The sequence below is a fragment of the Pseudoliparis swirei genome, chromosome 13 (assembly GCF_029220125.1).
Source record: "Pseudoliparis swirei isolate HS2019 ecotype Mariana Trench chromosome 13, NWPU_hadal_v1, whole genome shotgun sequence".
Classification (NCBI taxonomy): domain Eukaryota; kingdom Metazoa; phylum Chordata; class Actinopteri; order Perciformes; family Liparidae; genus Pseudoliparis; species Pseudoliparis swirei.
The window spans coordinates 18,587,384-18,601,179 of NC_079400.1; the positions used below are offsets into that span (position 1 = coordinate 18,587,384).

The window sequence follows — 13,796 nt, forward strand, 5'->3', positions numbered from 1 at the left end:
AATTCAGAAATAAAATATACTTACTCTCTGCATTATAGATACAATTATGACGTGACGGCATTTTGAGGAGAAACAAAAACATTAAAAAAGTACATCGTGTCATTTAAAATCTTAAAATATTCATAAAAAGGCAAAACATTCTCAGTCCCTGTGTCAAAAATATTGTGTCATAGACCAAGGGAGAAATATCTTCAACCTGAAACACTGCCTTCCACCTTTTTGTACACAATTGGCAAAAATATATAGATATATATTAACAGCAATAACTTACCATTGTTTTAATTTATTCATTTATTGACTTCTAAGATTTATGTTGCATCTCCATAGGAAGGAAGCTTCAGTTCATATTTATACATCACAAAAATATTTAAATAAAAAATAAAAACTTCTAAAAGCCCCCCCAAAAAAAGCAGTTAGTCCCCCGCTCTCGTTTCATTGGCAGTTTGTCGTTTGGGGAAAAGCGGGTCAAGCGTCGAGGCAGAGACGGAGTCAAGGCTACATGTGGTCCAGACTGTTGTGGTTAATGTTCGTTCCAAGCTCCTGGTTGTTGTTGTTGTTGTTGTTGTTGTTCCCACCCAACATGTCCGACTGTGCCCACCACCGTGCATCCCGCCAACCCGATCAGCTGGGACATGATGGAGTTCTGGTCGAGCTGAACTGACCGGCGTCTCCAGAACCGCCCGGCTGCTGCTGCTGCGGAGGCAGCGCCATACTCGGGGTGTTGACCGAGGTGACCGGGTGGGCGGGTGGGCGAACCAGTCTGGGTCTGCGGCGAGATCGGTGCGGCGGTCTGCGGCTGCGAGGGCTGCATGCGCGGCGACGGGCTGGAGTGCGGCGGCTGCGACTGCGGCGGCTGCGACTGCGGCCGCGGCGGCGGCGGCGGCGGACCTGGCTGCTGAGCGACCCGGCTGGACCGGTCCTCGGCCCTGGAGGTGGGGTGGGGGGACTGCACCATCTGCTGCTGGGGGCTCATGGGGCTGCTGTGCTGGGCCGGAGAGCCCCCACCCAGATGCTGCTGCTGCAAGAGCCGCTGGTGATGTTCTGGTGCAGCGGGGGCCCGCCGCCCCCCCCACCTTGCTGTTGCTGCCCTGGTCCGCCTTGTCCGGGCTGGAGGGCCTCCGGTCCTCCACCGGGCCCTCCGACGCCCATGCAGCTCGGCTGCTGCTGCTGCTGCATCTGCTGCTGCATCCGCTGATGGAGCGCTGCAGCCCAGCGACATGGGTTGGAGTAGCCTTGCTGCTGGACAGCCCGGCCCACCCTGGGGTCCTCCCTGCTGCTGCTGGGGACCCCCCACTCCACCTCCACCCCCAGGTTGGGGTTGTGAAGAGGGGGCGATGCCTGGCTGGCCCGGCTGGATGAAACCTTGCTGCTGCTGCTGGAGGCCTTGAGGTGGCTGGAACGGCCCGTGGTTTCCCATATGTTGTTGTTGTTGTTGTTGTTGTTGTTGTTGTCATTGCTGTTGCTGCTGCAGGTGTCTTCTCATGAACAGCTCTCTGAACTGCAGGTCATATTGGAAAGGTTGCCTTGTTGTCCTGCTTGCAATGCTCCCTGTTGTTGTTGTTGTTGTTGCTGTTGTTGTTGCTGCTGCAATGCAGCCATTTGCTGTTGTTGTAGATTGCCAGGCAACATCGGCCGTTGTTGTTGTTGTTGTTGTTGCTGTTGAAGCTGAACCATGGTGGGCATGTTGCCCCCCCCTGCCCCCCCCTGAGCCATGCTCATCCCCGGCTGGCTCACATTAACCTGCTGCTGCCCGTCCATGGCCGCCAGTTGGTTCGGCCGAACCCGCCGACACCGGGCAGCACGCGGCGGCCTATAGAACCTCACGCCTCCGGGGCCCCCCTGCGGCAGCCCCCCCCCTGCTCCTCCCCCCGGGCCGCCCCCGCCCCCTTGACACCTGGCTGCTCTCTGTCTGATGAAGGCGGCCATGAGGTCGGGTTGGACGGAGATGTTGAGGACCTGCTGCTGCTGGGCGGGCGAGCTCGGGGAGCGCATGGCGTCCTCAGGAGGTCCTACGCGCCGCCTGGGGGGCTCTGGCGGCCGCTATGGAGTTTGGGGCCCCCGCCGCCCGCCCGCCACACCCATCACCTGCATCAGCCCGCGGCTCCCGGCTCGGCTGCTGATTCATCTGCTGCTGCTGGGCGGCGCCCGGCTGCGGTGCCATGTGGCCCATCATGCCGGGCCGTTGTTGCGAGTTCATGGCGGACCGCCGGCGCCCACTGCTGGTTAGCCTGCTGAAGCTGCCGCGCGCCCTGCTGGACTTGCTGGAGCTGCTGCTGGACTTAGGCGGCAGCTGCGACTGCGGCCCCCTGGCTGCATTCCCTGTTGCTGGAAGTCTAACATAGTCCTGCCAACAACTCCTGAGCCTGGGGGGGTGGCCTGGGCTAATGTGGGGCATGCCCATCTGGGCCTGGGGGTTCTGGTGATGGGGATGCGGGGGTATCATGCCGCCTTGTCCCAAGCCACGTATCTGGGCTTGAGCCTGGACCTGAGCCATCTGCCTCTGGGTCTCTGCCAGGCGCTGGATCTTTAGGGCCGTCTCCACAGTGGCCAGGGGGGGCCCTTGCTGCTGGTCTTGAACAGGCATGGACCCGGGGCCCTGGTTTGGCTGCTGCTGCTGCGGTGGGGTGGCTGGACCCAGACCCGGTTTGCCCATGGACTGATGGAGAGGGGAGGCCCCGGGCAGTCTGGGGTTGTACGGAGGCAAACTCCCAGGCTGCTGCTGCTGCTGCTGGAGGTTGGGAGGTTGCTGCTGCTGCAGCTGAGGCGCCATTTGCTGCTGAGGAGAGGTCATCATGCCCCCTCCACCCGCTCCACCCACCGTCTGAAACTGATGCATGTGGTGTTGAGGCATGGTACCACCTTGCTGCTGCTGCTGCTGCTCCGGTGTTCCCATCCCTCCCATCCCAACTCCTTGCTGCGGGGGAAGGATCGGCATGTGCACCTGGGTGGGCGTCTGTGGAGTCGGAGGCTGCGTGCCGATGGACGTCGGGGTGCCGGGAGCAGTTCCTCCATTGTTGGCTCCCGGGGAAGGCAGGCCGTTGTCCCAGGGCGCCCGCCGAGCCGCTTGGCCCACTCGCTGCATGCTGGCCATCCTCCTCCGGAGCATCTGGGCCTGCTGCAGCCGGTGCTGCAGCTGCTGCTGGCGCAGCTTGTGTGATGTTGAGGCAGAAGGGCACCGGGCACTTGTTCTCCTGACAGTGCTGGCGTGGTAGCAGCACAGGCGATGAGCTGCTTGCAGATGGGGCAGCCGCCGTTGGTTTTCCTCTTGCAGGTCTTCGTGTGCTGGACGACGCGCTTCATCTTCTGGCAGGACGGGGGAGCAGTTGGCGTTCCGACACTGGCAGGCGTGGACGGCGACTGGATGCAGCGCTGGATGCTGGAGTCTCCCGGGCTCTGGGTGGTGGCGGCGGCCTGGTTGCTGCTCTCGTCGTCCAAACCGAGGCCGAGCTTCTCCATCTTGTGCACGTGACCCTTCGTGTTGTAGCACGTGATGCAGAGGTCGTAGTCCTGTGAGGGTGTGGAGGACAGTTTAGACACATTACAGGGTTCTTACACATTTTGACCAGTGGATTTCCAGGACTTTTCCAGAACTTTAAACTAGATTTCCATGACCAAACTGAAATCTCGGTATAAACATGAACATTTTTGAAAATGTTGCGTATTGAGAGCGTACGGCGTCTTTCTTTAAAAAACCTATTAATTATTTCAAACTCGGTGTAAATGAACATGTGATTCTAACAATTTCCATGACTTTTCCCAAACTTTTATGATTTAAGTTTTTTCCAGGACTTTTCCAGGTTTTCCATGACCGTACGAACCCTGCATTATATTAACATAATAAGTCTTAATGAAACATGTATCCGCGTCCCCCCGACTCACCTCGCAGACGGTACAGTGGAAACGAGTCTCCACGTGGTGCTTGCACTCGTTGCAGGTGTAGACGAAGCGGTCCTGGCTTTGGTTGTGCAGCTCCACCAGCATGCACATGGAGCTCCCCATGAACCTCCGCAGGGAGCTGAACTCCAGGTGCTTGTCCCGGGCCAGCGTCAGGAAGGCGTCGCGGCCATCCATGAGGTCGCACGCCATCAGGGGATCCGGGTCCGAGATGGGGGGCAACGCGTTCGCCATGGGCGCCGCGATCACGAAGAACACCTGGGACAGGAAACGGAGGCGTGAGTGGGGACGGGTGAAATGAGCTCTTCTAAAACCAAATTCCAAGTCAATAATGGAGCTTTTTCTTCTTCTTCCAGTCTACGCATTCCTCTGCTCCTGTAAATTTCTTAAGAGTGACAAGATGCACACATTTAATAAGTATAAGTCATACCTCTTTGTGTTTTTCCATAGTGGCATAGAGTTTCTGCGAAAGGTCATTGGACACATTGGGCATCCCCGGCTTCTTCTTATTGGCTCGGCTCAGGCTGCTCTTGTTCTTACTCGTCTTCTTGTTGTTCTTCTTCTTTGCATTTTTACTGTCGCCTTTTGTGTCCTGCACAGGAAACAAGGGGCGCATCAGTATCTCCTGAATCCAGCCCTCTTCCCACACCGCTAAATGAATACAGAACGTATGATGAACGTCGTTAATGGAGCGGAGCGTTCTCACATCAATGCTCTCGTTGGACGTGCTGTTCTCCTCCCTCTTCCTCTCCTCCTCCTCCTGCTCCAGCTCTTTGATGCTCTCCTCCAACACATTGGGCCAGAAGTCTCCTCAAAGTACGGCAGCTCGTTGGCGCTGGTCAGACGCATCCTCTGTCGCCTGCTTGAAGACGTCCTATTGGGGGGAACGGGAACATTAAAGTTAGTGTTTGACAGGGACGCTGATCCAAATCAAGGCGCTTAATGCGGATGGAGTTGATCTCCATTGCTGTGCCACATACACACAAATCTAGAGATAAAATACCATTCCTGCAGAAGCTAAAGATAAGTTCTGCCCTCTACCTTGTAATCGTGCACTATCCGCCTCCGCCACGGCTTTGTCGAGCATCCTCTTGTACCACTCCTGGAGGCGTTTGGGTTTGGGGATCTTCTGATCCGCAGGTGACAGTGGAAGATGTAGTCGTCCCTTCACTGGGCGGGCAGGCCCAGATGTGCCCAGTGGTGTAGCTGGAGGGGACGAGGAGGACGATACAATAAGCGAAATTCATTTGCAGATGTTAAGTGAGCTCTGTGACGTCCGCAGCAGCACTCACCCCAACTTCCTGACATACTCCAAGGAGCCAATGAGGACTTCGTGGTAGACGGCCGTTCTCATGCCGCGAGGCCGGAAGAAGTGGACGCTGTCCAGGTAGGAGATGTATACTCGCCTGTGTGGGCGAGAGAGGAAATACGGTGTCACTTATTATTTATTTGAACTAGGGCTGCAACTAACGATTATTTTGATAATCGATTAATCGGTTCATTATTTTATCGATGAATCGGATAAAAAACTAAAAAACTTTCATTTTCAACCCTTTATTCAAAACAGGGTCCGTACGGTCATGGAAAACCTGGAAAAGTCATGGAATTTTTAAATGGCTATTAGCAGGCCTAGAAAAGTAATTGAAAAAAATAAAATCCCAAAATATTTGGAAAAGTAATGCAAATTTGTTTTATTCAAATTTTTATTTACACGGTATATATACAGTATGCTTTGGAATTCTCATTGTTATTTTAAATACCACATCTTCTCACTTTGTCACGTCTAGACAGAATTTTCACAAAATGTTTAATCATGGAAATTTGGTTTAAAGTCATGAAAAGGTCCTGGATATCCACTGGTCAGCATGGTGATGAACCGTCACAAACAGACTGACAGCTCTCCTCTCCTGAGCAGTGGTCCCCATGTGGCCCCCTGAACAATGTCAGACGCATTCCGATTTATTATTTTGTTCACCTGGCCCGCTGCCGTTGAGATTGCAGTGAGACGCGGAAAAAATGTGAAGTGGTGCTCTTCGCAATAAAACATCTTTGATGGGACGACGAGTCTCGCCAATCAGCGCTCAGATGTCCACAGCGTTTGGGTAGTTAGGTTAGCTTGAATGTTAGTCCGCCACCTGCTGCTGTCACGCTGCACAGTGTAGCGATACTAACAAAGTACCCGTCACGTTAAAAACGATGTGATTTAGCATATTTTAGAATCGATACCATTAAAGAGCGATCAGAGCGCACGCTGCTGCTCCGCCCGTTAATGTTGTCTGCACGCACAGCGCACAGAGCGGTGGCGGCGTAGCTTATCTCCGTGCCTTTCTCCGTGGAAAATATTTTCCGCCATCCGCCATGGAATAAATAACCACGTTTTATAACGTTATACTTCTTGTGGAAATGCCACACACGTCGTGACATGTAGCGCCCTGGTGTCTGGGGTCATAACGTCACCCGTTGGCGCACTTAGCTCCGTGAATGACTTCCGCTTCCAGCGCCACGTGAGCAGCAGCAGCCAATTAGATTAATCAACAGAGGAGCAGCTCAGCGCTGATTGGCTCTCACAACGCAGCGTCCTGTCCTCGCTCCGCTCTCGTTTCTCCTGCGCCGCTCTGCGCTCAACTCAACTTTGTTTATACTCCGTGACTTATTGATGCCGTAATAATCGTGCGACACAACGAATCGATAATGAAATTCGTTGCCAACTATTTTAATAATCGATTTTTATCGATTTTATCGATTCGTTGTTGCAGCCCTAATTTGAACCTTTATTTAACCAGGTGAATCCCATTGAGATTAAACATATATTTTTCGAGGGTGACAGGCAGCAACATAAGAAACACGTCGTTAAAAACACAGAACAAGACGAGTTAAAATACACTAAAAGTTTAGAGACGGTGACATAAAAGGGATTTTTGGGAACCTGCCTCCATTTCTTTCATTTTATATTTAAAATCAGTAAGTGTTAACAGTTCTTTGAGTTTTAAATTATTTCTCAGCAACATTTGCCAGGATGATGAGGGTGCAGAGGACACACAAGCCCTTTCCCCCCCATTTCCATTCTGGCATTTGGGACGCTGAGCATCAGGAAGTCCTCAATTTATATATGAACTTTCTATAATAATAAAAAATCATTCTTTATACAAGAAGGAGAAAAAAGAAAAGAAAAGAGGTCACTTTGATAGCGTTTGTGAGCTGCTGGCGTGCATTATTTCCTCTGGTTGGACTGCATGGCAGTCCGACCCGCATTCTGGACGTGCATCCCGAAGAAGCAGACGTCCGCTCCGTCGATGTCCTCGAATGCAAACAGGGCTTTCCGTCCTGTACGAAAAGACTTGGACATCTCTCCACTGTCCAATAAATCTGGAGAAGAAAATAAACATTAAAAAACATCTTAAATTTCCTCTTTTTTTTTTACCTGATTGTAAAAATAGAGCGTGACAGAAAATACGTGCTCCATTGTTGAATTTCAACATTAGCCCGTTACATTCCTGCAACAGGTCAAACGGAAGATATTTCATCTTAATTATGAATACTAAAACACATCTCTTCCACTATTACATAGAATTATGTTTAGCGAACTCGACATGGCGTCTTGTTTCTGTACCTGGACTTCATGACCTCCGCCACTTTGTCGGAGACGTGGACGACGCGGATGGAGACCTCTCCAAGTTTCAAGTTTCAAGTTTCAAGTTTTTTATTGTCACATCCCCTTTTATACAAGTATAATCGGTTTGTGAAATTCTTATGTGCAAAACACCCGACAGCAGTAGCAGACTAAAAAAAGAATAAGAATGAGAATAAACTATACAATATCCACACACAAAAAAGAAGAAAAAAAGAAGTATTAATAATATATATATAAAACAATGTAATAGAATATACATCATGACAATATATATATATAAAAACAATGTAATAAAATATACACTTTTTTGAGACAATATATATATATATGTATATATATACAATATATATATACAATATATCTATATATAAAACAATGTAATAAAATATACGCCATAGATATTCACAGAATATGTTCTGGTGTATAGTGTTAATGAGGTCTCAGTCCTTGTTCAGCAGCCTGATGGCCTGACTGAAGAAGCTGTCCCTCAGTCTGTTTGTGCGGCACTTGATACTGCGGTATCGCCTGCCTGACGGTAGAAGGGTGAACAGTTTGTGGCCGGGGTGGTTATTGTCTTTCATCATCCGTTTGGCTCTAGCCACGCACCGCCTGGTGTATATGTCCAGGATGGAGGAAGCTCACCTCAACGATGTACTGTGCCGACCGCACCACCCTCTGTAGTGCCCTACGCTCCAGGGCGGTGCAGTTCCCGTACCAGGCGGTGATGCAACCTGTCAGAACACTCTCGATGGTACTGGTGTAGAATGTTCTGAGGATGCGGGGCCATGTTGAATTTCCTCAGTCGCCTAAGGAAATACAGGCGTTATTGGCCCTTTTCACCACGTGAGTGGTGTGCGTGGTCCATGTGAGGTCCTCGGAGATGTGCACGCCGAGGAACGACTGCTGACCTCTCTACTGCAACCCCGTCTGGAGATGGGGTGTGCTCTCCTCTCCGCTTCCTGTAGTCCACGATCAGCTCCTTGGTCTTCTTGACGTTGAGGGCGAGGCTGTTCTCCTGGCACCACTGTACCAGTGATCCAACCTCCTCCTGTAGGCTGTCTCGTCGTCGTCGGTGATCAGCCCCAACACTGTTGTGTCGTCAGCAAACTTGATGATGACGTTGGAGCTGTGCATGGTCGTGCAGTCGTGGGTGTACAGGGAGTAGGAGAGGGCTCAACACGATCCTGAGGGCTCCCGTGTTGGTCAGCGGCTCTGAGGTGGTACTGCCCATCCTCACCACCTGGCGGTGACCCGACAGGAAGTCCAATATCCAGCTGCAAATGGTATAGTGCAGAAGTAGACCTCTGAGCTTGGTGTCGAGCTTGGCGGGAACAATAGTGTTGAGCAGCTGAGCTGTAGTCCTGGCTCCAACCAGCATTCGCACACAACAGTTCCTCCCTCCAGGTGGGAAAGGGCGGTGTGAAGTGCCATAACAAGTGCGTCGTCGGTGGATCTGTTTTGACGATATGCAATTGCCATGGGTCCAGCGTGGCAGGCAACATGGAACAAATGAGTCCTTGACCAACCTCTCAAGCATTTACTGACAGGTGAGGTGAGGCTACGGGTCTCCAGTCATTCAGGCAGGTTACCTTGGGGTGTTTGGGGACAGGCACAATGGTGGACATCTTGAAGCTCTCAGGAACAACAGCCTGGGACAGGAGAGGTTGAAGATGTCTGCGAAGACTCCTGCCAACTGGTCTGCACATGCTCTGAGGGCGCGCCCGGGATGTGGTCGGGACCTGCCGCCCGGATGTCCACCCGCTTGAAGGCTCTGCGCCACGTCAGCCTCTGAGATGATCAGCAGGCTGGTCTCCTCGAGGCGGCGCTGCCTTGGCGGGTTGCCGTTCACGCCGAACCGAGCAAAGAATGTATTTAGCTCGCCTGGGAGGGAGGTAGAGGAGTTCTCTTCACCGCTGGTTCTCCCTCTGAAGTCCATTGCGTGATTGTCTGTAGCCCCTTCCACACACCTCTCACGTCATGGCTCTTGAGCTTTTCCTCCACCTTTTTCCTGAACTCCCGCTTGGCAGAGCCGATGGTCTTCGGAGGTCGTAGCGCTCCTTTGTATTCCGCCATATTCCCGGAGTCAAAGGCGGTGTGCAGCGTCGGAGTGCAGCGCGAACATCGCCATTTATCCACGGTTTCTGGTTGATAAATCCGAACCGACTTGGTAGGAAATGTATCAACGTCATCTATGCATTTCTTGATGAACTCGGTGACTGAGGACGCGTACTCACTGACGTTGTTGTCCGACGCGACCCTGAACACATCCCAGTCAGCACGTTCAAAACAGTCCTGTAGCATAGACTCCGATTGGTCCGACCAGCGTTGCGCTTCCTTCACAGCGATTGGTTGCTGCTGCCTCTGCCTGTAGCGGGAGTAGTTGGATGGGCGGTGGTCCGATTTGCGAACGGTGGGCGGAGGAGGGGCTTTGTATCCATCCCGGAAGGGAGTGTAGCAGTGGTGAAAATCCGCTCCCCCGTGTTGCTTGTTATGTGTTGGTAGAACCCGGAGAACTTTCTTCAGGTTCGCTGTTGAAGTCCCCGCCACAATGAAAGCAGCCTCGGGTGTGCCGACTCCTGCTCGCTGATCGCCCGTAGAGTTCCTTCAGCGCTTATGTCCGTGTTAGCTTGAGGCGGAATGTACACAGCAGTTACGGTGACTGCCAGAATGGTCGACACATGAGCATTAGGTACTCCAGGTCCGGGGAACAGAACGACTTGAGAGTATGTACATGACTTTGGTTGCACCAAGATCTGTTTATCATGAGACATACCCCCTCCACGATCTTTACCAGCGAGTGTCTTTGTTGACGTTCTGTCCGCGGTGGACGGAAAGGCCTGCCGGCTCGATGGCTGAGTCGGTAACCTCCTCCGACATCCATGTCTCCGTAAGGCAGATGATGCAGTTGTCCTTAGTTTCCCGGTGGAATTGAATACGAGCCTGTAGCTCGCATAGCTTATTGTCCAAAGACTGTACATTTGCCAGTAAAATGGTGGGTAGTAGGGTCCGTTGGCTCGACGTCTCAGCCTGACCAGCACGCCAGCTCGCCCCCTCCGTCGGCGGCGCTGCGTGAGATCGCGCCTAAAATGGACGGAATAGTTCCGCCACTGTTCCTGGCGGGGCGTCCGGTAAGAGTTGAAAAACTCTGGTAGGCGCGACAACTGCCGATCCGATCTCCAGAAGTGTGCATCTGTCGTGCGTTAACTGACCAAGCTAGCGTTTTGTGCAAAAATAGTCGCAATAAGAAGAATAAATAACAAAAAACTACTACAAAATCCGGGAGCTCGCAACACAGCAGCCATCACGTACGGCGCCATATCATCTTGTGTGTGTGTGTGTGTGTGTGTCTGTGTCTGTGTGTGTCTGTGTCTGTGTGTGTGTGTCTGTGTGTGTCTGTGTGTGTCTGTGTGTGTGCAATAATAATGCTGTGTAAAATTGTGTGCGCAAAGTGTGTCACAGTTCAGGTGTACAGCAAAATCGAAAGTGTGAATTTAACTCGCATAGTGTTAAAATCAACACTTTGCTGGTGTTTATATAATCCACCCCGGCTCTGAGTTAAATTTACACTTTGCATAGTGTTAATATTTTAACTCATTAATAGTGTTAATATTGAACACCTATAGTGTTGTGTTAAAAGACAAAAGTGTGCTTTTAACACTAAATTGTTGATTTCAACACTCTTGGTGTTGTTAATGACACATTAGCGAAAGTGTATTTTAACTCCTAAATTGTTGTTGATTTCTAACACTCTTGGTGTTATTTAATGACACTTTTGCAGTGGCTTAACTCTAAATTGTTGTTGATGTCTAACACTCTTGGTGTTATTTAATAACACATTGCAAGTGTTCTTTAACACTAAATTGTTGTTGATGTCTAACACTCTTGGTGTTATTTAACACATTGCAGTGTTCCTTTAACACTATAATTGTTGTTGATTTCTAATTGACTCTTAGTGTTATTTAATAACACATTGCAGTGTGGCCTAACACTAAATTGTGTTGTTTGTTTTCAGTAACAGAGTGTTGATTTCTAACTTTTCGCTCATGTTTAATGCTATGTAAAAATTTACTGTCTAACACTAAAATTGTATACAATATCTACATATTACGGTCAAATGCTTACACCCACAAAAACAGTGAACTTCAATAAATTATTGATACAATTCTTTTATTTTATTCAGAAAATATCTTCAAAAGCACCATCATGCACATTTACAAAATCAACTCCTGGCAGGCAACACACAAATGAAACACTTCATTTTTTAAACCACGTGCAAGACCTTCGCCCAGAACTCACGTACTCTTGGAGTATCTGATCTGTTGTTGAATATCGATGTTGTAGACTGTTGTCTGCAAGGTGAAGAAGTGGGACCAAAGTTTCAGCCCGGGTGAAGATAGATCCTCCAATTTGAGCAGTCATCTGGCCCTGTGTTGCAAAAATGAAATGTGAGCTTCACTGGAAGTGTCTTCCTCCCCAAATTAAGTCCCACTTATTTTGAAAAGGAACACTCAGTGAATGCGTGTATAAGAATTAAATTATCACTTTAAAGCAGTGTAGGAAAATGAAGAGTTAGCAAGCTTTCAACTGCTCACTGCATAGTTAAGTCTGTTAGATAAAATAAATGTTGATTTGCTCACTGTGTCGAAAAAGTCTTTGCTGTTGAAGAACTGTTGTAAAGGTGCAACATTGAAATGTTCAGATTAGTTGTTATTTTCAAGCTTAAATCACTTTTTATTGAGGTTAATATAACTGAAAAACTGGCTTGTGGGATTTTACGCAGATGAGAACACACATACCTTGTGACAATGCAACATTTTTCCCACTGCATCACTGGGACTTATTTTGATCCTCTTCCGTCCAGCTGTGGGTGGCAAGAGATGGAGAAGCAGCAGCAGAGAAGCCATGTCACTGTCTCAGTTCTACCAGGGTAAATGAGGCATAAACAAATCATGTATATGTACTCTGGAATGCACAAAGTTAATAGCACCAGCCATTTGGATAATAAATTAGGATATCATGTAGCTTTACCGGTATGATCATCTTCTGGAAAGGTTCTCTGCAGCTGTCAGAAGTTGGCACAGCTCAGTTAGACGGAGTCAGGTGTTTGGCCTCTTTGATGACCGTGGAAGCGAAAATGCTGTATCCACTTCTAGAGAGCATCTTGGAAGCCGTCTCAGCACCAAACAGCAGTGTGAAGTCTTGATTCAGCTGTTGAAGTGCATACAGATGCCAAAAATAATAATAATTAAGCAAAAGGTGTGTGTGCTGATAATTACTTACATCCAACCAAATTAAGGACTAGAGTTTAAATAAAAGATGGGAAGACAACTCACGAGTCCTTTGGCGTCTAAAAACGTAAATAAATTCTACAATATTTTGAAGAAACACTTACCCATCCATTTCAGTCATATGGCCAATATGTTGACAAGCTGTCTACAGATGCGGTGCTTCAGCCGACCTTTCCTGACTTGTACTCTTCAGGACATCTTCACCTCCAGGTTTGGTGAGCAAGGCATTTTCTATCATCTACTCACATGAGATTTTAAAAAATTAGTGTATAATTCAATTCAGTTTATTTGTATAGCCCAATTTCACAAATTACAAATTAGTCTCGGAGAGCTTTACAATCTGTACCATAGACATCCTGCCCCAAAACCTCGTGATCGGACCGAGGAAAAACCCCAAATAATTTTCTTTTTCGTCTTAATCAAACAAACAAATTGGTCAGGTAACGTAGAAACATCTTTTTCAGGATATGTGGGGCATGCTGAAGCCAAAACAAGCAATATATTCTACACTACAAAAGACAAGGGCACTGATTTCCATGTATGTAAATTAACCTAATTGAATAAATATGTATGGAAAAGAGTTACATAATACAAAGCTACACAACAGCTAAACCCTGGGTTACATTATTAATTTACACTAAACTAAGTTTGCGTAACTTTCTCAATCTGTTCATTCTAAATTCTAATTATAGTCCAATTGGTGAGAATCATCACATTCAGTTAAACAATTTTTCTTGATGATATTGTGAGTAAAAAAAATGTTAACTGACATCTACTGCTTTCAAGTACCTCTTTTGCAGTCTCTGAACTCTAGAAACCTTTTTGTAGACCTGTCCATGACCTCAGAGTCTCAAATCCCCTTTTGTCTTTGACCGGAGAGTGTCATTGTCACTTGAAGAAAGCGTCATGGTATCCGTGAGAAGATGGTGTTGAATGATCTAAAGGGAGAAAAATCTTATTTTTATAACAAAATAAAAATAAAA

At 48.8% G+C, this 13,796-nt stretch overlaps 1 pseudogene; it reads right to left on the minus strand.

Moving 5' to 3' along the window:
• Window positions 1-621: 621 nt before the first annotated feature.
• LOC130203984 (histone acetyltransferase p300-like) lies at window positions 622-7,578 on the minus strand (annotated as a pseudogene).
• Between the last annotated feature and the right edge of the window lie 6,218 nt (window positions 7,579-13,796).